The 25,730-nt window shown below is 35.5% G+C and overlaps 1 protein-coding gene across 3 annotated transcripts in view; it reads right to left on the minus strand.

The window, feature by feature from the left end:
- Window positions 1-25,730, minus strand: part of CNTN5 (contactin 5) — a gene marked incomplete at both ends in the record, with an annotated part of 797,505 nt that overhangs the window by 705,304 nt on the left and 66,471 nt on the right. The gene's annotated exons all lie outside the window — the stretch shown is intronic.

Here is a 25,730-nt window from a genome sequence, read left to right on the forward strand (position 1 = left end):
CACCAGGGAAGCCCTGAAGAGCCAATAAGTTTTGAACCTGAAAATGTAGTGATGAGCAAGGCAGAGCAGGATCCCTGAGACTCTCCCTGTATTTATTGGGAACATTAAGAATTATTAAATTCTGTGTCGTTTAAACACATACAGCCTCCTAATTTAGCTGTTAATAATAATATTGTTAAATATCTGTATAAGATTAATTTTTAAAAATTCTTTACTTTCAGTTTTGTGAAGCTCAAAGTGACAAGGCTAGATGTCTCAGGTCTAGAGTAATAATCAGTTTTGAAATCAAGAATGAGAGGGATGCCAAGAGTAGAAGAACCCCTAGATGTTTGTGTAATTTAGGGCCTTTGGAATCATTGTAAATCCTCTCTCGACCTGGGCAGAGTGTTCCAACCCCTGGACTTCAACTGTGACATAGGAAAGATTACATGTTCACCCTAAAAGCTATCACAGAGCTCTAGTTGCAGTTCAGTTGGAGTAAAGGTAAAATGTTACTTGCCTTATTGCAAACTTAATGATTATAATAACTATGATTATTTAATCTAAATATATATTTAGCTATGTTAGATTATATGTACATATTTATATTTTATATCCCATTACATTCAGTGCCAAATTGTAAAATTAAATACTCATATGAAGTTCATAATAGGATGATTTATGCAGTCAGACAAACTTTAGTTTGTATTACAGATAGACCAATTACTTAATACTGCTTAGCAATATTACATTACTAATTATAAAAATATAAGTATAACTGAATTAAAGAAAATAAATATGAATAGAACATTATAGCTTTTCTAGTCTGTAGTAAAAAACAGAGAGATTTGACTCCCCTTATAGCATTATAATTATATAATTATTAAAAGTGCTTTTATTGAAAAATATTTATTACACTGATTTAGTTTTTCTTTATTAAGCAGTTTAAGTATCCTTAAAAGTTATAAAGTCCATTCTGTACTTTTCTAATGCTATCACTATATGCTAATATTACCCTACACTTAAGTAAATTGCTCACCTATGTTGTTCTAAAACTTATCAAAGTTATTTAAGGTAAGAAGAATATTCTTTCGATTCCTGTCTTCTTTTCTTATTGAAATCAAGTGAAATGAATTCCACGTGCCTCTTTCTCTGTGGACATTTATTAGTGTAGTATTAAATTTCAAGCTCTTATCTTCCATATACATTAAAAAAAGCTAATTTTTTTTCACCTTTCTGAAAAGCACTCAGTGTTTCCTCCCCTGCTGGTTTTGTATGATTAATTTTACTGAAATAAAAATCAGCGATTCTGCAGGATAAATTAGCAAAAATATTTTGTGCATATAATCAGGAGAAAAAACCCTAACTCTGCCTTTCTATGATATGAAAAATAAAGTATTTTAATTTTAATAGGTGCATTGATGCCGAGGGTAGGAGATGGAGTAGGGAAACTTACAGTCCACAGTGCTTCTCAATGTACACGAACAGGAAATAATAAAGTTAATTTATCTCCAAAATAGCAAATTGCTTTTTAGCAAATGGTCCGAAAGGGTGCAAAAAAAACCAACAACATTAAAGAATCTTTGACATGGTAAATAATTAAGAGATTGGTCAAGGACCTGGTATAAAGTTTCTACCATCTAATCTATAAATTACTAAGACCCAGGAGTATACTTCTGGATATGGAAATTTGCTACTGTGTTATATCACTGAAGCAACGTGCCAACTCTAACACACAGTATTAATAGCTAAGTGTTAACAGCAGATCTAACTTGTAACTAAGAAATAAGAAGATTTCATCTTGAGAAAAACTCATGTTCTCTACCATGTGTGACCATATACGTTAATTGTGTGAAAGGACGAGTGAGGCATGGTGGTGTTGATTGTGTGTGTGCGTGTGTATGTAAAGACAGCTAGAGGAATTATTTGAGTCACTGATGAAACCATAACAAGAAAATTAATCCAAACCATGTTCACATGGTTAAAACAAATCAAACGATAGAGAAAAGGAAGGTATACAGTGCAAAGTCTTTCCCACACTTCTGCCACCTTGGTGTCCTGTTACTCCTTCCCCAGGAGTAATCTCTGTTAACAGTTTTCTTAAGTTTCTTCCCAGCAATATTCTAGACATATATACATGCATCCCAAAACAAACAAACAAACAAACAATGTTTTGAAACTTGTCTTCAATACAGCCAAATATTTTGGTGATTATTATTTTTACCAGTATAAAACCATCTAATTTATTTTTAATTATTCGAGTGTAATATAATTTAATAATTAATCTATTGATGGACATTTAAATTACTTGTTTTTTCAGTTTTAAATAGAAAGTATGAATTATAATCACATTTTCCCAATCTCCCATAGTGTAAAGGTGTATATATCATCAACCATTTCAACTAAATCCCATTTGAAAATGTCTATTGAAATTTTATTATCTAATAACAATAATCTAAATATTCAAGATAGAGTTTTTATATCAAATATTACCATATTCAAATTTAATCAAAATGAGTCACTCCTTTAACCTTTATGTGTCTGGAACAATATATACAAATTGTCAAGAAATGGATTGGGAAATTCATTCTATATTTTCATAGTACCTAATTGAATAATTGTGTCAACAAAATATTTATAAAAACTTAATGCTATTGTGATTATTTCTTAAAAATTATAAGTAAATAAAAGATTGTTAATGGATTTTTTTATAATTTGAGAGAGTAATTTTTAGTAATTAAATACTTTCAGTTTTTAATGACACAGGGAATCCACAGTATAAGATGTGGATGATATTATGAGAGATCCTCAAAACTCATTTTAAACGTGAATATGTACAAGACACAACATGGATAATGAAAGAGTTGGTGTTAGAAATAAGATTTCTTGACTCTCAGGTGACGATTCAGTCCATTGAGTTGTCTGGCAAAAGTAATACAGGTGAATAAAATACTGTGTTTGAAAATACATGTTCTCCAATAAGATGAAAGACCTATCTGGTACTTGTTAATCTCTCTATAACAATTCACTGCATACAATTACATACTTTAAAAATTTTATGTAAGATAGATGTCACATTTAATTCAAAAGTAAGCTTATTCTTTAAGCAAAGATTAAATAAAGTATATATCAATTTTTTTAAGAAGTAAACATTAAAAATGTTTTTTAATTCTCTACTTCTTGACTTCATTTTGTGGGCAAAAACCTGAGGTTCAGACAGGTAAAGTGCTTGGCTAAAGACATATGTTAATAAGGAAAAAGAGTAAATATTCTGAATTCTTGAATACCCTTCTCAATATAATCTACAGTCAACTTATCTTTTTCTATTTTTCCTCTGATAATAAATTTACCATTTTATTTTGTTATTTTGTGAGGTTTATCTGGCTTTAGTTTTTAATTTTTAATGAGTACACATCTTATGGATTTATATCAATATAAAATGAGAAAAACATTTTATCTATACATTATATCTGTATTTTTCTGTAAACTACTATGTACCCCATAATCAGAATCATAATATGTACTTTTGGAATATATATATTTATATATGTATGTGTGTATGTGTGTTTATATGTCATAAAAATATACATGAATAACTTGAAAGATTGTCTCAACAATCTGGACAAAATATTGTTTGACTCATCAGATTTAATGTTTATTTATAGCTACTCTGGAAGATTTATTTGTTTATAATGTAATATGGGCATGTTCATTTGACGTTCTGTCATCTTGAAAATAAATATATTATAAATCCTTCATACATCTTTAACATTTTTAAAAATTTTATCACAGTTTCTATTATTAATATAATATGTAATTAATATAATATAAATTATTAATATAAAGAAATACTTATATATTTTTAAATCTGTATTTTATTAATTTTATTTGAATTTTATTTAATTTATATTTTTATACAGCAGGTTCTTATTAGTTGTCCATTTTATACATATTAGTGTATATATGTCAATCCCAATCTCCCAATTCATCACACCACCACCCCACTCACCACTTTCCCCCCTTGGTGTCCATACGTTTGTTCTCTACATCTGTGTCTCAATTTCTGCCCTGCAAACGAGTTCATCTGTACCATTTTTCTAGGTTTCACATATATGTGTTAATATATGATATTTGTTTTTCTCTTTATGATTTACTTCACTGTGTATGACAGTCTCTAGATCCACCCACATCTCTACAAATGACTCAATTTCATTCCTTTTTATGGCTGAGTAATATTCCATTGTATATATGTACCACATCTTCTTTATCCATTCATCTGTCAATGGGCATTTAGGTTGCTTCCATGTACTGGCTATTGTAAATAATGTTGTATTGAACATTTTTCCAATTATGTTGTCACAAGCAAGAGGTACTATCTCAATTATCTTAACAGCCTCCATCTTGAATCTAAGACCTGGCTCCATACAGCAGGTTCCAGTGCTGGATGCCTCAGGCCAAGCAACAAACAAAACAAGAATACAAACCCACCCATCAGCAGACAGACTGCCTACATTTGGAAAAAGCTCAAAAACACCCCCAAAACACACCACCTGACATGGCCCTGCCCATCAGAGGGACAAGATCCAGCTCCAGTCATAAGAATGCAGGCACCAGTCTCTCACCAGGAAGCCTACACAAGCCACTGGACCAACCTCAAGCACTGAGGGAAGACACCAGAAGCAAGAAGAACTATGACCCTGAAGCCTGCAAAAAGGAGACCTCAAAAACAGTACGTTAGACAAAATGAAAAGACAGAGAAATATGCAGCAGATGAAGGAGAAAGGTAAAAACCCACAAGACCAAATAAATGAAGAGGAAATAGTCAATCTAAGTAATGATAGTAAAGATGATCCAAAATCTTGGAAATAGAAAAGAGGCATGGATTGAGAAAATACAAGAAATGTTTAACAAGGACCTAGAATAAGTAAAGAACAAACAAATAGTGATGACAACACAATAACTGAATTTAAAAATACAGTAGAAGGAATCAATAGCAGAATAACTGAGGCAGAAGAAAGGATAAGTGACCTGGAAGATAGAATGGTAGAAGTAACTGCTGCAGATCAGAATAAAGAAAAAAGAATGAAAAGAAATGAGGACCGTCTCAGAGACTTCTGAGACTGTTTTGGGACAACATTAAATGCACGTACATTTGAATTATAGGGGGCCCAGAAGAAGAAGAGAAAGAGAAAGGGTTGAGAAAAATTTTGAAGAGATTATAGTCGAAAATTTCCCTAACATGAGAAAGGAAATAGTCAATCAAGTCCATGAAGCACAGGGAGTCCCATACAGGATAAACCCAAGGAGAAACACAAAAAGACACATATTAATCAAACTAGCAAAAATTAAACACAAAGAAAATATATTAAAAGCAGCAAGGGAAAAGCAAAAAATAACATACAAGGGAATCCCCATAAGGTTATCACCTGATTTTTCAGCAGAAACTCTGCAGGCCAGAAGGGACTGGCAGGATATATTTAAAGTTATGAAAGGAAAAAACCTACAACCAAGATTACTCTACCTAGCAAGGATCTCATTCAGGTTTGATGTAGAAATCAAAAACTTTACAGAAAAGCAAAAGCTAAGAGAATTCAGCACCACCAAACCAGCTATACAACAAATGCTAAAGGGATTTCTCTAGGCACAAAACAAAAGAGAGAAAAAGACCTAAAAAAACAAACCCAAAACAATTAAGAAAATGTTAATAAGAAATTAAAGGTGATACAAACAGGAGAGATATACCATGTTCTTGGTTTGGAAGAATCAACTTTGTGAAAATGACTATACTACCCAAAGCGATCTATAGATTCAATGCAATCCCTATCAAATTACCACTGGAAATTTTCACAGAACTAGAACAAAAAATTTCACAATTTGTATGGAAAGACAAAAGACCCCAAATAGCCAAAGCAATCTTGAGAAAGAAAAACGGAGCTGGAGAAATCAGGCTCCTTGACTTCAGAATATACTACAAAGCTACAGTAATCAAGGCAATATGGTACTGGCACAAAACAGAAATACACAACAATGGAACAAAGCCCAGAGGTAAACCCATACACTATGTTCACCTAATCTATAACAAAAGAGGCGAGAATATACAATGGAGAAAAGACAGCCTCTTCAATAAGTGGTGCTGGAAAGACTGAACAGCTAAATGTAAAAGAATGAAATTAGAACCCTTCCTAACAGCATACGCAAAAATAAGCCCAAAATGGATTAAAGACCTAAATGTAAGGCCAGACACTATAAAACTCTCAGAGGAAAACATAGGCAGAACACTTTGACATAAATCACAGCAAGATCTTTTTTGACCCACCTTCTAGAGTAATGAAAATAAAAACAAAAATAAACAAATGGGGGCTTCCCTGGTGGCACAGTGGTTGACAGTCCGCCTGCCGATGCAGGGGACACAGGTTTATGCCCTGGTCCGGGAAGACCCCACATGCCGCGGAGCGGCTGGGCCCGTGAGCCATGGCTTCTGAGCCTGTGCGAACAGAGCCTGTGCTCCACAATTGGAGAGGCCACAACAGTGAGAGGCCCACATATTGCAAAAATAGATAGATAAATAAATAAATAAATAAAATAAACAAATGGAACCTAATGAAACTTAAAAGCTTTTGAACAGCAGAGGAAACCATAAACAAGACCAGGAGACAACCATCAGAATGGGATAAAATATTTGCAAATGAACCAACTGACAGGGGATTAATCTCTAAAATATACAAATAGTTCATGCAGATCAATATCAAAAACCAAACAGTGCAATCAAAAAATCGGCGGAAGATCTAAATAGACATTTCTCCTAAGAAGACAAACAAGTGGCCAGGATGCACATGAAAAGATGCTCAACATCAGTAATTATTAGAGAAATTCAAATCGAAACTAAATGAGGAATCACTTCACACTGGTCAGAATGGCCATCGTCAAAACATGTACAAATAGTAAATGCTGGAGAGGGTGTGGAGAAAAGGGAACGCTCTTGCACTGTTGGTGGAAACATAAATTGATAAAATGACTATGGAGAACAGTATGGATGTTCCTTAGAAACTAGAAATAGAGCTACCATTTGATTCAGCAATCCCACTCCTGGGTATATATCCAGAGAAAACTATAATTCAAAAAGACACATGCACCCACATGCTTACTGCAGTGATGTTTACAATAGCCAGGACATGGAAGCAATCTAAATGTCCATCAACAGAGGAATGGATAAAGAAGATGTGGTACATATATGCAATGGAATATTACTCAGCCATAAAAAGGAACGAAATTGGGTCATTTGTAGAGATGTGGATGGACCTAGAGTCTGTCATACAGAGTGGAGTAATTCAGAAGGAGAGCAACAAATATTGTATATTAATGCATATGTGTGGAATCTAGAAAAATGGTATAGATGATATCGGCAAAGCAGAAATAGAGACACAGACATAGAGTAGAAATGTATGGACATCAGGGTAATATATGTATACATATAGCTTATTCACTTTGTTTTACAAGTAGAAACTAACACAACATTGTAAAGCAACTATACTCCAAATAAAATTTTAAAAATAAAATAAAATTAAATTAAAAACTCTATCAGTGGTGTCATCTTCCAGTTATGAGTGTATTTTCATGCAGTAAAGTTACCATTTGGTCTAAGCCCTCTTTCTGATCATATTTTTTTATGAATCTATTTTCAATCAATCACAGCTCTTCGTTGGTAACTTTGAGGTGCTCTTTTTTAATAATTTTAATTTTTAGTAGAAACTGTGATTTTATGTTGTTGTGATTATTTTTTTTAATGTAGTGTTGTTTTTCTCAATTTAAAAAAACATATTTTCTGTTTTATAATCTTAATTAAGTTTGGTACCACCAAGGTTGTATTCTACTTGTTAAGTCAATCTTTATCTAGACTAGGAATTATTCTTGCAATGGAAACTGCATCAGTCAAGTTTTCATCAGGAAAACAAAAGCTACTCTAGGTAGTGCAAATTGGTAATGTTCAAAATAGGGAAATGCAAGCATTCTTAAATGTTGAAAGGGCTGGGCAAGTAAGGCCAGGGAAATAGCTGCTAGATTCTGGTGATTCAAGGGAGGTGTGCCGAATCTCAGCAATCTCAAGAAGAGTGAGCACCACCAGTTTTTGCTGCTTGCAACATGGAGGTGGAGGCTTTATGGAGATGGTCTTCTATCAATAAATCTGCCTACAACTGACTGACCTCTTTTGTCTTTAAAATCTTCCACAAGTGCTTTTCTTTGGCAGATTCTGCTCTGGAACTACATGGGGAAAAGGGATTCTAATAAATCTCCTTCCATTGTTATTCTTTGCAATGCAAAGGAGGCTGTGAAACAATGTATAACAATGCTGAGTTGACCACAGATAATGTAGGACAGAAACAGTGCTTTATTGATCATCATTTTATTCACCCTCTTGAGGCTGCAGAATTATTGAAGCTTTCTAAATAAATGCACATTTTCTCAACTTGAAATTTTAAGACAGTGTGGTGCTTCCTAGGTGTCTCTTAAGAGGTAGATGTTTCAGGATTTAGATTATATATGTTTTACCCTAACACAAAAATAGTTTCTTGTATTAGAACATACCATGACATACTGAAAATTTTAAAGACTAAACCCAGGAAACCAGCAGTGTGATTGCTAGGAGTGATTACTTTAGTCTGGAAGTGTGAGGAAAGATTTTTTGCAGGAGGTGACATTTGCACTAAACTTCAAAGATAGACAGGATTTGCAGACAGAGATGGAAAGAAGAGGCATTTTAGCTGCATTAACTGAATGAACAAGGCAAAGTCCTATAAATATTCTTAATACTGCTGCTAAAATGGTCTCCCAAAGGTGTCATTTTAATCATATCATTCTGTGATGTTAAAAGCATTCAATAGTTTCTCATGTCCCAAAAAATTCCTTATAAACTCCTCACCAGGTCTGAGGCACTGCACAATGCAGACCCAACCAACCTTTCCATTGCCAGTTCTCATTAATCTCCTACACAAAAATTATGTTTTTACCAGGCCAAATCAATCCCAATATACAGAATAAGCCTCAGTCTTACTCTACGCCCTGGCCTTTCTTACGGGACTCTCTCTGACTGCAACTGCTACACCTCTTCCTGCTACTCTACATTACACATAGCATACCCTTGTGTTTCCTTCTCAGCCTACTTCAAATTTCTATGAAGCCTGCCTCTCCTTGTCCCCGCTCTATATTTTTCTCTGCTTCGAACTCCCCTTTTGTGTTTTGAGAATGCTTATTCATTCTAAATTTGATTAGGTTTATTTGTAACTATATCTTACTCCTGCCATGATCTCATTTGATACTTGATGAAAAGATCATATATTATCCATCTTTGCTTCCCTACCTCACCATGCAACATCTAAGAATGGGTCTTTTATGGAACAGCTTCTCAGAAAATATCTTTTGAACTGAAATATGTTATCATAAAGGGGGTCATTATTTCATTACCTCCCTGAAGGAGAGTAGTGGGATGTAGGTAGGGTGGGAGGTCTTTATAAGATTTAATGAAAAAAAAAAGATTTAATGATGTATTTCTATGATAATTTATTATTATAATAGCTGTTAAGTATCTGGGGAATATGAAAGTGATTCTCAGCATATAGATAACATATGAGGATACTTTTGAAGTATTTGGGCCATGAATTAAGAAATAGTTTAGTGCAATCTTTACATTAGTGTAAATTGACATTTCCTTTCTCTATTTTGAAACTCATAGTATAAGTATAAATTAAAGGGTAATTCAAACATGGTAGGAAAGATGTAGTATTTCTACAGCCTCTCCTGGGGAAAGAGGAATTATGATACTGGTGATGTTTCTGTCCTATTTAGTCTCATGACTCTCCAAATGTTCATTCCATGAAACACCATTGCTTTGAGCCTTAGTTACTGTTCTACTTAATTCACTCATGGCATATAAGAGGAATAAAAGTACTGTTCTACTTAATTCACTCATGGCTTATACCTGCTCTCTTCCGTTAATTCCTATCGTTTGGTAAAGAAGTCAAATAAGAAGTAGATTTTGAGTAAACATCAGATCATTGGGAACTTTAATAGTAGATGAGCATAAAACAAACAAAAAACACTTAGGAGTCCATTTCCCTTCCCTCATAATGGTTTAATAATTAAGTATCCATTCATTAATTCTGGAACAATTATTTACCTCTCCTGCCATGTATCCTACCATGTATCAGACCCTGGACTAGATGTAAGGGAGAATAAAATGGCAATTATTACAGAGACAAAACAAAACTCTCAGGTAACTGAAACAGCATGGTGATCTTGTCAAATGAAAATAACAGTACCAGCAGGCATGGGTTTGAACTATTTTTAAACACTTCTCCTTTAGTGGTGATGAATTTCTAAACCATCTTCATGTTCTCACCCTGTAACTGATGGACAGTATTTGCAGAAATAATGGTCTATATTTGCATAAGGATGAAGTTTGTGTACATGGAACAAAGTATCACTGTCAGTATTACATTAGCCCAGTAGTCTAGTCACTACCGCCTATAGCAAGATGTTGTCAGAAATGGATTTCACCATGTTATGCTTTCTCATATATAAAGAACGTTAGAGGAATTTGTTGAAAATTAGAAAAGATAACTAATTATTTTTGACTTATAACTCCACAAAACCATTTAATGTCTTTTTTTTTTTTTTTTTTTTTTTGCGGTACGCGGGCCTCTCACTGTTGCGGCCTCTCCCGTTGCGGAGCACAGGCTCCAGACACACAGGCTCAGCGGCCATGGCTCACGGACCCAGCCGCTCCGCGGCATGTGGGATCTTCCCAGACCGGGGCACGAACCCGTGTCCCCTGCATCGGCAGGCGGACTCTCAACCACTGCGCCACCAGGGAAGCCCATTTAATGTCTTTTAGACTGCACTGACTAAAGTAAAAGTCTGTCCTGGCAATGTGTGGTCAAGGCTATTTGGTTTTATTCTTTAAATCCCTTCGTTCTCACCTTCACAACTTACTATCTCATCTACCAACTTCCCTTGAGAGAATTTTGTGAATGATGGTACACTATATTTTAAAAAATGATGTTTCAGAAAGGGTACATGAAGGCCGAAATATATAAATAGATGTAAAACACCAATTTTTTTTTAATGGGGTTTAGTTGTTTTACAATGTTGTGCTAGTTTCTACTGTATAGCAAAGTGAAATAGATTTCCCTGTGCTATATAGCAGGTTCCCATTAGTTATTTATTTTATACATATTAGTGTATATATGTCAATCCCAATCTCCCAATTCATCCCACCCCACTTTTCCCCCCTTGGTGTCCATACATTTGTTCTCTAGATCTGTGTCCCTATTTCTGCCTTGCAAACCAGTTCATCTGTGTCATTTTTCTAGAGTCCACATATATGTTAGTATACAACATTTATTTTTCTCTTTCTGACTTACTTCACTCTGTATGACAGTCTCTAGGTCCATCCACATCTCTACAAATATCCAATTTTGTTCCTTTTTATGGCTAGTATTCTAATGTATACATGTACCACATTTTCTTTATTCATTCATCTGTCAATGGACACCTAAGTTCCTTCCATGACCTGGCTATTGTAAAGAGTGCTGCAATGGACATTGGAGTGCATGAGTCTTTTTGAATTATGGTTTTCTCTGTGTATATGTCCAGTAGTGGGATTGCTGAATCAAATGTAGTTTTATTATTTAGTTTTCTGATGAACCTCCGTACTGTTCTCCATAGTGGTTGTATCAATTTACATTTCTACCAACAGTGCAAGAGGGTTCACTTTTCTCCACACCCTCTCCAGCATTTATTGTTTGTAGATTTTCTGATGATGCCCATTCTAACTGGTGTGAGGTGATACCTCATTGTAGTTTTGATTTGCATTTCTCTAATAATTAGTGATGTTGAGCATCTTTTCATGAGCTTCTTTTCTTGGCCATCTGTATATCTTCTTTGGAGAAATGTCTATTTAGGTATTCTGCCCATTTTTTGATTGGGTTGTTTGTAAAAGATCAATTCTTATTGAACACTATCAGGTAAAAACAATAATTTATCCTCTGACAAGGAGGATTAATGTTCACGTAGAAACCCATATAGATTGTTCAAAGTGAGCTCAAAAAGCAAATTCAACTTGCAAATGTCAGTAGACATGAAATAACTATTTAGTCAATCAGGAGGAAAGCTTGTAAAGAAAGTATTGCTCAAGTGTTAGCAGAGAGACTATTTAAGGTCAAAGTAAGTAGAAAATTATTTTAAAAGGGATAGTATTTTTTAGTTTTATAACAATCATTTTAAAGCAACTGTTATATGTAAGGCACTGAGATAATGAATACACAAAGGGGCCCAAGGAAACAGGTTCTGTCATCAAGAAGCTCCTGGTCTTGTCAAGTATACAGGACATAATATGCTCGTTACACTATTGTCAGGAGAAAAAGCCTATTGAAAGACATTGTTAATAAATGTCTTTCATTTATTATGAAATGAGAGTTCAGAAGATTACCATGAAATTTCCCCTTTGACTTTTCTTTAGTTCTTAATGTAATATATTGAGATACACTTTTGTCTTTGATCACTAGATTTAACAGTTGAAGATGGAGTATCAACCTCTCACCCTTAATTTATAAGTTTGAGTGAATACGGTGTCATTCATCCTTTGTTTTATTAACCTTTATTTAACGCTATTTTTAAAATGAGAACTCCAGTTATTTAAATGAATATTTATTAGAAACTAAGATTTTGATGGCTATACAGGTTAATAAAATATGCATCACAACTTCAGTTTATAAATCAGATACTACATATATACAAATTACCACAAATATAGATATAGTGCACAGCTTTTATCTTTTTTCTTTCTCAGCTAAACGTCCCATCTCTCCATCTCCACCACTCTCTTTTTTTTTTTTTTTTTTTTTGGTAAAAGTAGTACAGATTTTTTTATGTAACTATCTCTCCCTTTTTACAATCCATATGGTGGTTGTGAGGCTGCCCTCAGCCATTGAGCCTATGGGTAAGGACAGGGTTTCTCCATTCTCTTATTCATAGTGATTTATCTGCCTCAAAATAGGCCAATGTGAAAATAAATTTTGTTGGAACCATTGTTGAAACAGTTAAAAAAAAAAAGAGTGCTATCTTCTAAATAATTTAAGTTTGGAGCGACTGGTAGGTATTAATTCCCTCCCACTGGAGTTAGAGAGACTGAGAGTCAAGCCCATTCAAAGAAAAGGAAAACTAAATCAAAGAAAGAATGCCTTGTCTATATAATCTGAGGCCTTGGATCCAGTTGAGCCTAAAATCTTTGTCACTATTTGAACTTCCAACTTACTGGGACCAACGATCTGCCCTTTCTTTGTTGTATAAACTATTCTGACTGGGATTTTTGTCACCTGCAGCTGAAAGAACTCTAACATAATTTTAATCAGCAAATAGGTACCAAGAACACTTCTAACTCAGAAAACTGAATACTTTGGTAGAGAAAGGTTATTCGGTAAGGCTTGATCAAGTGGAGTCGAGGTAACATTTGAACTGGATCTTAAAGAATGAATAAATTTTACTGAGATTTTATATATATATATATATACTATATATATGGCAAAGGGCAATTCCAACCAGAAAGAAGGAGTCAGGGAAGTAGGGGGACTGTTTAACAGAATGGTAAGTAGTTCTGATTGGACAATGCAGAGATAATTTAAAGAATAATGGGAATTGAAACTGGAGGACTAGGTTGGACCTCAATCATAGTGCAGGTTTATATTTGGAAAACTGTTAAAATTTTTTAAAAAGAGCATTAGGGTGTATACATGTGTGTTCATTTAGTATTTGGTTTTCTTAGTCTTTCAATAAAAAGGTGAAACAGAACACCATGAGGGGAAAATCAATTAACAAGTTAGCAAAAGTCATGTGTATAACCTTTCCAGGGAACTGGCCTTTTCATTGAATAATCAATACTATAACACCTGTTCCCAAATCTAAGAACACAATCAAATTTAGATTGCCATCTCTGGTAATTAGCATTCTACTAAAAACAAAGCTTAGAGAAGTTGGGTCAGCATCTATTCTTGAAACATCTTTTCATTGAAAGAGTGATTGATATTTTCCACAGCTCAATTAAATGTACAGGAGGCATACAAAGTGCCTCAAAATGCATCAGTTGAAAATGCAATCTCTAAGTCTTCCCCAGATAAGATAATTAGAATTTTCTACTTTGTTGATTAATACAGAATAAATCTTTTTTTAGTGTTTTGAAACAACCATGTTTCTCATGATCTATTTAGTCCACAAGTTTTTTCCATTATGTATTCAGCAGAGGACCAAAGGCTTTCTTCTCTCTAGGCATAGAATGTGGCTTTAATTTCATTAAACCAAATTGATTGCAAGCTCATTTACATTTAAGACAACAGGATGTTGTAAATTTTATTTTAACTGGTTGGAATATATGATCCAACAAAATTAAGGGGAAAAAGTCTCCTGCTGTTGCAAATACACAGTTATTAACCTAACTTACTGAATTCCACAGGCCAATGAAAAGTTATGTAAATGAAGCAGGATTTTCACATTTTTCAGGAACTAAGCAGCAGAAATAAGATTTGTTCAATTAGTGCCTTGATAGGGGAGAAAAGTACAACAGAACACTCTTAAAAAGATTCATTGTGTAAGTGCCTATACCGAATTAGGTGTAAACCACCCAATTGTGTATACTTCTGAAGCGCTCCAGATAAAATGAGTCAGGTTTTATCCATCATGTTAGAGAAATCAGTCAACTATTTAAGAAATAGCAGAAGATAATAATGTTCAAATGCTGAGTGAATAGCAGTGTCTAGAGAGAAAATGCTGTCAATATTTCCAGTTACTTAAAGAAAATTATGCCATAGAACCATGCCATTCAATTCCATATTTACTGATAAATATTCTATAATATTTTCCTCTAGACATATGTGGGCAATGATAAGCATATTGGGCAAATGATTTTGCATGTCTAATTATCTTTTATAATTTTCAGGATAACTTGCTTATTGTGACAAAGATAACTAATGAAGAAATAAAACATTTTAATCATAAATATTATGATGTTCTTTTATATAAGAAATGCAAAAAACAAGAAAGGATTGATTAGTATTTACCTGCCTGAATGAAGCCCTCTAAATAGAATATACAGCAGTATAAAAAGCATTATTCCCCAAATTATAAAATAAAATTAAACAGTAAATATGTATTGACCATACACTACCTGTTTTCATGTTATCAATATATGTTATTCATTATTCTTGAAATGAAAAAAATGTCCTTATTACTTGAGCCTTTTTTGATAATTTTGGCATTTTTTTCTAAACTTACAAACAAACAGTCACCTCTTTGTTATGCCTTTTTTTTTGTAGATAACTTACAATTTTTAATCAAATTCTCAATCTGTCAGGGACACGGGTTTTGCTCTTTTGTTTGTTTGGCTCTAATATTTAAGACATCTCTTGATTCCAGGCTTACTGCAAATCATGCTGCCTCTGACTGGTCTGCTCTTTTTTTGCTCGTCTGGTTAACTTAAACTTTAAGACCTCAATTTAAATGCAATTTTTGAGATCCTTCAATACTGGTCATGATTGAACAATGGTTCCGGTTCTGTCTATACGTCACAGTAGGCTGTACCTACTCTTATCATAGTCCTTACATTATGATAAAGATCTTAAGTTGTAATTGACATATAACATTGTGTAAGTTTAAAGTATACAATGTGTTGGTTTGATACATTTATATATTTCAGTAAATGTCTTTTACATTATCTGATCTCTACCTACAGACTCTGCTCCTTGAAGATAGAGAATATACCTTGTCTGGCATTTGTATCTCTTTCTGTTAGCACAGTGCCTTGAACAAATAGGCATTCAGATGCTTATTGAATTTACTAGAAGAAAATTTAAAGGAAGAATTTAGGGAAAAATATTTCTAAGTGTAGTTAGATGCTTACATTTCTCTAATCTTAATCAAGTTTTCATTATTTCTCTATCTGATCAGTGTACACTTAGTATTTTCTTCAATGGAGTCACAACTTTATAAGTTGATAAACTCATAGGCTCAGGAATGTGCTTTCTGATCCTTGAGTGTTCCCTATGTCTGTCTATAGAATGAAAGGCACCGTGAGATTGTATGCTGCTGAGAGGCTAGCTTTCCATTGTTTGGCTTTTCCATGCCCACAATTTGATATGCTACATATAGCTTTCCTGGGGTTTCTGCTGGTACTAACTGCTGGGTCATCAGTCTTTAAAACTAGGCATGTAGTTAGCTATTTTAAGCATAGCTTTATTTATTCACTTCATGGTTTTCTGTGGCAAAAGCTCAAACGAAATAAGGGAGCTTTAAAATCCTGTTAAGTCAATAACTCTTCACTCAGCAAAATAATTCTGAAATTTCAAAAGAAGGGTATAAGATTTTGGCAGTATTATAATAAAATGTATACTGGCAAATGATGTATACGTTTACTCTTCATTTAATTATGGACTATTAAGTTATTTTAAAATGCATATTTTGAGATAAAGACAATTATGAAATACTTTAAAAGAGATTGTAGAGCTCGTTATGGATAAGATAAACAATGAGCACAAGGGGTTGGGAAGATTATGCTCAGCCTTGAGGACAGACCTAATGTTTAAAGGTGGTGTCGCTCTAAAGCTGAATAATTCTTCTCAGCCCTTAATCAAGGTTATCCTGAAGATTCTCTTTCAGCATTTGCAAAGAGATTATGAACATTTAAGTGCAAATGCAAAATAATTATAGATTAAAATTTCTCAGGTCCCTGAGCTAATCTAAGTGTGCTTCATTTCTTAGTTTTTTACTTATTACAGGCTTTTAAAACCTGAAAGAATATATATATATATATATATATATATATATAATAATCTATAAAACTCAATCTAATGAAAAACAAAATCATTTCTTGAGCATTTTAGGCCAACTTCGCAGAGTTTAGAAATTAAAACATTTTATTTCTTGAGTTATTTATTTAAATTTCATTTTGATGCAAAGAAGTATAGTAATAAAGAAAAATATTTTATTATTAAAAGTAAAAGCTTCAGTTTGGGAAAATGAAATAGTTCTGGAAATGGATGGTTGTGATGGTTGCATGGCATTGTGATTGTGCTCGATGCCACTGAATTTTACACTTAAAAAAGGTGAAATGGGGAATTTCATGTTGTTTATTTAACCACAATATTTTTTAAAAATTTAAGAAAGCAACAAACAGAAATTTACATTATTTACATAACACTTAATTTGTTACTTATTCAGATGTAAAGTAGTTTTTTACAAATAAACCAAAATTTTATATTTCTGTGACAAATTTAGAATTTTGTTTTTTTAAAAATTTATTTATTTGTTATTTATTTTTTGCTGCATTGGGTCTTTGTTGCTGCATGCGGCTTTCTCTAGTTGCGGCGAGCGAGGGTTACTCTTCATTGCGGTGCTCAGGCTTCTCATTTCAGTGGCTTCTCTTGTTGTGGAGCTCGAGCTGTAGGTGTGCCGGCTTCAGTAGTTGTGGCTCACAGGCTCTAGAGCACAGGCTCAGTAGTTGTGGCTCAGGGCTTAGTTGCTCTGTGGCATGTGGGATCTTCCCGGACCAGGGCTCGAACCCACATCCCCTGCATTGGCAGGCGGATTCTTAACCACTGCGCCACTAGGGAAGCCCTAGAATTTGATATAGACTATACTGATTTCTTACTAGCACTGTTTTAGGGTCTATAAAACTATTGTTGAAATCTAGATAGTCATGTTTTTTTGCTTCGGTCAAGAAAAAGACTTTGCTTTTAAGAATTTTGATAGGGTCAGTTTTAGCACTTTAAATGGGACAAATGGGGTGATATCTCTGCAAGCATTCTATCTACAGTTCTTCACATTTTTGTCTTTCCATTTTATGATATTAATACAGACTATTAAATGAGTTCATAAGCTTTAACTAAAACATCTACCTTTTTTTTTTAATTGGATAATCTAGGTACCATAGATACCCATCTGAAATGCAAAGTTAGACTCATTGATTATTTCAGACTCTGACATCATGCACTATGGTAGGGTTAACCAAATAACTTATTATCCAAATCCAGATATTTTGAGAGTGAAAGGAAAAGCTATTAATAACTACCCTGTATAAGAGACACAAACAGGAGTGGTCTCAGGTAAACCAGATTATATGTTCACCTTATTTATGGGACATATTTTAGAACTGGTGACATGCTTAGTTACTTTAGTTTTCCTTAGTAAATCACTTTGATTAAAAAATAAGAGCAACATGTTTTGAGTGAAATTGTGCACTAAAGATAGAGTTTTTAAAGATATTATCCAATTCCCTTTCTGATAGGTGTCAGAGAATTGTTAAAAATAGTATCTGCCTTCATGGAGATTACAGAGCAGATGAAGATTAGACACATGAAAAAGTGAGTGAAGAATCAAAAAGGCCAATATATTTGTAAAATGATTGGCACAGGAAATCATTGCTCCAAGTGCAAAGAAAGGAAACCAATTCCACCTATCATGCCCTTACATTCAATTAGTTTACAATATAACAATTTCATGGAGACTATTCAATTATTGACTCTTGTCTTGTTATTCTAAATTGGCCTTTGCCAAGTTTAGGTTATTGTGTGAGACACTATATTAAGTGCTATAATTACATATAAATATGATGCAGACTCTGTTGTTGAGTAACTTGTTCTCTAGTAAAGAACACAGAAATGTTAGCCAATAATGAACAAAGCAAGTGATACACTTCTGTAATTAAACTATGCATAGGGCGCTATGGAAGAACTGTTAGATCTGCTTTATCTTTTTTTTATTTTTTTGCGGTACGCGGGCCTCTCACTGTTGTGGCCTCTCCCATTGCGGAGCACAGGCTCCGGACACGCAGGCTCAGTGGCCATGGCTCACGGACCTAGCTGCTCCGCGGCATGTGGGATCTTCGCGGACCAGGGCACGAACCCGTGTCCCCTGCATCGGCAGGCGGACTCTCAACCACTGCGCCACCAGGGAAGCCCTGCTTTCTCTTTTGTCTCAACATTCATTTCACCAGACTGACTAGTCCCAGTGACTTCATTTTACAAATTAATTTATTCATATTTTCTTTGGTTTTCCTTCATGAGTTAATGGCTAATGCACAAGATTAGAGTGCTGATACGTTGGTATTAGTATTGCTCAGCATATCAGGAAACAGTCTTCTAGAGCTTTAGGGATCTTAGGTCCATTTCCTAGGTTTTCAGTGATGAAAATAAGAGTTAGAATACTTTTTCAAAGGATAATTTGACATTAATCTTTACTGAAATTTATCTTCCAATTTTCTATCTATTCATAGAGCTCAGCTTTATAGAAACTGCTTGAGAGTCTTCATGAAGACAATGAATAAAGTATGCATGTTTTATAAGTCTAAAATCATATAAAGAACATCTGTACCAAATATTCATTGAAGGTGTATTATTATTGTCCTTAGAATTATACTTTATATTGTCTGTTTCACTGTTGTGGATGGATTCCAAAAATTGAGAGATGATCATATTACACAGAAAAATAAATAATGGATGAAAATACTTGATGTAGATATTTAGAATTTATATAAAAAACAAAGATATGAAGATCATAATGCTTATATGAAAACACAGAATTGCTAATATATTTGGATAAAAGGAAACTGTAGGAAAACTGCCTCACCTAAATTCTTCACTTGCAAGAAGTTTGTTTCAACCAACAAAGAATAATGTTTCAAACACATATGTAATTTTAATGCTGGTTTTCTGAAAATATAAATTACTTGCTATGTAGCTATAATAGATTTTTATAATCATTTCACAGTTGTAAAAATGTAGAAAACAGAATTCAGGCAACAGTTCTTTTGGCTCCTATTTCAATATTTTGTAGCAAAATCTGGAGATTTAAATGAAACCTGCAGATTTATAATTAAGCAAACATAAAGTAAAAATTAACTTAGTGTCAGCCCTCCAACTTTGATTTTTTTTCCTTCAATATTGTGTTGGTTGTTCTGGGTGTTTTTTTTTTTTTTTTAATTTTTTGATGCTAGAATCAAAGGACAATTTTCATCTTTTTTGCTTCCTTTCCTCAATATTATTTTTCTTTCTCTTCTTTTGTCAGTTATCCTTATTTCTTGGATATTGTTTGCCTGACTTTATTCTTGCTTTACTTTTTGCAATATCCTTCTTTGGTCTTCTGTTATTCTTACTGATGGTACCTGTGAATATCACTGCTCTGGACTAATGACCTTAAGCCAAAACTCGGGCTCTGCTTTGCTATTCAGGTTTCAAACTTCCTAGAGTCTAGTCAGCTCTGACACCTGCCATTTCCTTGGATTCCAAATTTTTATATTGACTTTCTAACTTCAGTCTTTGTCTTAGCCATGGGTCTAGCACTCCCAATTCTTCATCAACTCCTCTTTATAGCGCTCATGCATCTACTTATGTGTCAACCTCTTGACAGGGTTATTGTCTCCAAGGCAAGAATTTTGTTTATGCAGTTTGAATTACTATAGTGTTGGCAGAGTACCTTTCAAGTAATAGATAATAAATAGTTGCTAAATAATAAAAAATAAGGAAAGGCTGACTGAATGCATGGAATTAATATTGACAAAATTATGATTAAAATTATAATACCTATGTTTTGAGAAAATAAAGCATATCTTTCATTTTGTAAAGGCTGCATTCGAGAGCCCAGGCTAGAACATTGTCAATTTATGAAAAGATCCTCCAGATCAAAAGTATTCAAAAAGACTAAAGAAGACAGTGTAAGTTTAATAACTATATACTAAAAAGGGTGTTCAATATACTAAGAAGAAAATTCACTAGAGTATTTACATTGTACAGATGATGTAATGTGATTGTTAACATTTCACAATATATTAACTTTTTACCTAGTCCATCCAAAGCACCTAAATGTTGATGCTGTTTTAGGCATCTTGTACTCATTATCTATAAACCTCATAGCAACTATGCAAGGGATATATTGCTATTTTCACTCTATGATATCAGAGGGATTAAGTTACTGACCTTGCGACCACAACTGGTAAGTGGAAGAATCTTTCCAACACAGGTTCACCTGATCCCAAACTCCCAAGACCCATGCTCTTTCTACTACATCTTGCTTCAAGTAGAGAGGACACTGGTCTTGAGATTAGGAAACCTAGGTATGAATCTCAGTTGAGCAATTTAGTAGCATTATGACTTTGACCATTCAACTTGACAATTATGAGCTTCAGTTTCCTTCATATGGGAAACCTAAATAATATGATCTACTTCATAATGTCTGAGAAAATATTAATGCAAGTGGCTGTTACATATTAGTGGCTGAATGATGTTATTATCTTCTTGGAAGGTTGTCTCTCTGGTAAGTCCTTAAAAATGCAGAATGCAATAGTGGGTATGGATGATAACCCTTGTTACCTTCTGCCTCTTACTCTCTCACACAGAATAAATTCCACAAAGCACCCCTTATATTGTAGAGTAATAGAAGTCTATATCCATACTTGTAAAAAGTTTGATGTCTTTTTTCTCAATGTTTACTTAAAGTTATAGCATCATAAGGTACAAAACTGCCATGCTGGATCGTTGCCTATAAACATGACTTTCTTGTCTTTAGTGCTGTTTCCTGGTCAAACGAAGATGTTAGAATAATGCTGGATAAAGGAAGCAGCTTATCTCCTTGGAGTGAAGACTATGTATATTTCCTTCCATATTGTTTTCACCTGCTTGAGTTGATTATACTATACATTAATCATGAAAGAATTGAAATTGGCAGATTCATAGCTATTGAATAGGACTACTGTTTAAATATAGTTTTACTTTAAATAAATTGAATGAAAGTCCATTCTCCACTATATATTTACTCTCAACCACAGACTCTATTAACAGCATGTTTAGAGAATCTGAACCAAATTTTATTTTATATTTAACTTTTCTAAACTGCCAGATAAATATAAGAAGTGCTGTGATTATCTCCATGTCTTTAATATGATTTGTCTCCCTTGAGTCAACTTGATAAATTACAGCTGTATATATTTTACTTCGATAATTATATCTCTATTTGGGATGTCTAAATACTGGTGGGTTTAAACAGCTTTTAGAATGTACCTGTTACTGAACTGATTACACTACTGAAACGCAATACAGTATATAGTTCGGTATTCGTTTGGTATAGTTATTATGGGTTAGAGAATTCCTGTGATAAGAAATATTGTGTATACGAAGAGATGGATGTTTTATTTCACAATGTTCATGAGGTTTAAATATTCAAATATAATTTCTGATGTATAAAAGTACAGAAGCATCTATAGGAAAATGATCATCTACATTGTGTTTGCTGGCACCTTGAGAAATAAAGATACAAAATAGTTCACATTATCCTAAAAAATGCATGAAAGAGACTTATTTTTGATCATTCATCAAATAACCAGGGAGGTTTGGATTGTTGGGCCAAGATGATGGAATAGGAAGATGCTAAGCTCACCTCTTCCCACAGCCACACCAAAATTACCACTATTTACAGAGCAACTATTGATGAGAGAGACCTGAAGACCAGCAGAAAAGATCATCTACAACTAAAGATATAAAGAAGGAACCACAGCAAGACAGGTAGGAGGAGCAGAGACATGGTACAGTCAAGACCCATAACCCAGGTGGGAGATCTACAAATGGGAGAATGATTACAACTGCAGACATTCTCCCCAGTGAGTGAGGGGTCCAAGCCCCACATCATGCTCCCTGGTCCATAGGTCCTACACTGAAAAGACAAGCCTCCAGAATATTTGGCTTTAAAGGCCAGAGGGAGGAAGCAGATTGAAACTGCCTGGGGCTCTGGCTAGTCACCTCAACTGCCCCAGCCTACCCCATCCCTTTTAGCTCCAGTGCAGCTCCCCACTAGAGCAAAGGCTACTGTTGTTATTGCTAAGGAGAGTACACACTTAGATGGGGCAGAGCCAGCTCAGACCCAGCACTGCATTTGAACGGGGTGAGGGTGGCTTTTGCTGGTTGGTGCTCATGGAGCCGGCAGATTGGGAACTGTCTTGAGCTCTGACTGGCATGCTGGGACCATGCCAGTGAATGACACGGCCCAGACCAGGTGCCCGCTCCAGGCCCTCTTGTTTCAGCACTGCTCCCCTCCGGGGTAGGGAGAGCACAAAGTTAAAGGAAATGAAATCAGCTCAGACCCGACCCTCAGGGCTTCTGCTTCAGCATTTTGGGATCCCACCCTGCCCCTCATAGGGCAGGGATGACCATGGAGCATAGGAGAAGCCTGGCTCACACCTAGCTCTGTCTCTAGCTACTCCAGCTCCAGCCCCACTTCCCACCAAGGTCATAGTTGCCAGCACCCCTTGGGGAAGATTTGACCTATGCTCACTTCAGTTGCAGCTCTTCCACCAAAGCCATTGGGCACATGCAGACTGCACAGGGACATGCCTTCAAGACTGGGATAGGTAATAATTTCATCTAATTTCATAGAGACAGAGAAAGTTAAGCAAAATGAGAAGACAGAAGAATTTGTTTTAAAGGCCAGCAGGGCTTACTGTCAGAGAGCCAGAGGACTGTAGAAAATAGAGACCCGACTCCTTAAGGGGACACACAAAAACTCACACACTCTGAGACCCAGGGGAGAAGTGGTAATTTGAAAGGATTCTAGGTCAGACCCACTTGCTGATCTTGGAGAGCCTCTCAGAGAGGCAGGAGGCAACTAGAACTCACCCTGGGGTCATAGACACTGGTGGCAGCCATTCTTGGGAGCTTAGTCTACCACGTGGACACTGGTGCTGACAAGGGCCATTTTGGAATCCTCCCTCTAGCTTATTAGCACTGGAACCCAGCTCTGTCCACCAGCCTGTCAGCACAAGAGCTAGGACACCTCAGGCAATCAGATAGCTGGGAAGAAACACATTCCCACCCACAAGCAGGTGGGCTGCCTTAAGACCCCTTCAGCCCACAGCCACCCCAGAGACTTGGTCCTGTCCACCAGAGGGCTCAGGATCTGGCCTCACACACCAGTGCACCAGCACAAGCTGTGGGAACCCCTCAGGGTCCTAGAGCCAGCCATTGGGACCCAGGCCCACTAACCAGCAGGCCAGCACTCACACTGGGAAACCCAAGGCCCTGCAGCCAGTGACCCCAGGATGCAGCTCCACCAACCCATGGGCTGGCACTAGCCCCAGCCTCACCCCGCAGTGGGCAGGCACCAGCCATGGGATCCCCTGGACCCTGGCCTCACACGTGAGCAGATGGACACAGGACCAGGAATACTGCAGCCCTGTAGCCTGCCATGTCAGGATCCATCCCACACACCAGCAGATTGGCAACAAACCTGAGATCTCACCAGGTCTTGGCCCTTCCCAGTAGCAGGCCAACACAAACTCTAAGATACCATGGACCCCTAAACCAGCTGCCCTAGGATCCACGCCCCCTCACCAGCAGGCCAACATCATCTTTGAGACACTTCAGGCCTACAGCCAATCTGGAACTAGTCCCAACCACCAGCTGTGTTTGGGACCCCTGGCCCTAAAACTATCCACCCAAGAACCCATCTTCACTCTCCAGTGGGCCAACACTAGATTCAGGACTCCCTGGGGCTCTGCAGCCAGCTGGCTCATGACCTGGCCCAGCACACTTACAACCAGCAGCCTCTGCACAAGGCAATACCTAGCAACCTACCAGAAGGTGGGCCAACCACGTCCTTCAGACTGTCCAGATTTTAGCCTGCCACAGTAGAAGGACAGATGCAGCCAACAGGGGTCAACCCTAGTGTCTATAGCTCTGATGATCAGAAGGGGGTGCACTGCTGGGAACATAGAACAGCTCCTATAAAAGGCCACTTTTCCAGGATTGAGAAATATAAGTAACCTACCAAATACATAGAAATTAAAACAGCTTATTATCCAAAATGAGGTGACAGAGGACTATGTTCCAAATGAATGAACAGGATAAAACTCCAGGAGAAGAATTAAGTGAAGTGGGGATAAGTAATACACTAGATAAATAATTTAAGCTAATGATCATAAATATACTCAAAGAACTCAGGAGAAGATTGGATGAAAACAGTGAGAAGTTTATTACAGACCTGGAAAATATAAAGGACAACCAAACAGAGATGAAGAATACAATAGTTGAAATGAAAAATAAATTAGAAGGAATCAAGAACAGATTAGATGATACAGAGGAATGGATCAGTGAGCTGGAAGACAGAGTTGTGGAAATCACTGAACCTAAACAAACAAAAATAATAAAAAATAAAGAGAAATGAAGACAGTTTAAGAGATGACAACATGAAGCATATTAACCTTAACATTATAGGGGTCCCAGAAGGAGAAAATAGAAAGGGGCAGAGAACATATTTGAAGATGTAATAGCTAAAGTCTTTCTTAACCTGGGAAAGAAATAGACATTCAGGTCTAGGAAGCACAGAAAGTCCCAAATAGGATCAACCCAGAGAGGATAAAACCAAGATACACAGTAATTAAAATAGCAAACATTAAAGCTAAAGAGAGAATATTAAAATCAGCAAGACAAAAGCAACAAATTATGTACAAGGGAACTCCAATAAAGCTATCAGCTGACTTTTCAGCAGAAGCTCTGCAGGCCAGAAGGGAGGGGAGCAATATATTTAAAGTGAGGAAAGGGAAAAACCTACAACCAAGAATACTCTAGCCAGCAAGGCTCTCATTCAGATTTGATGGAGAGATCAAAAGCTTTACAGACAAACAAAATCTAGAAGAGTTGAACACCATCAAGCCAGCTTCACAAGAAATG

Source organism: Leucopleurus acutus (genome assembly GCF_964270905.1).
Source record: "Leucopleurus acutus genome assembly, chromosome: 8".
Taxonomy (NCBI): domain Eukaryota; kingdom Metazoa; phylum Chordata; class Mammalia; order Artiodactyla; family Delphinidae; genus Leucopleurus; species Leucopleurus acutus.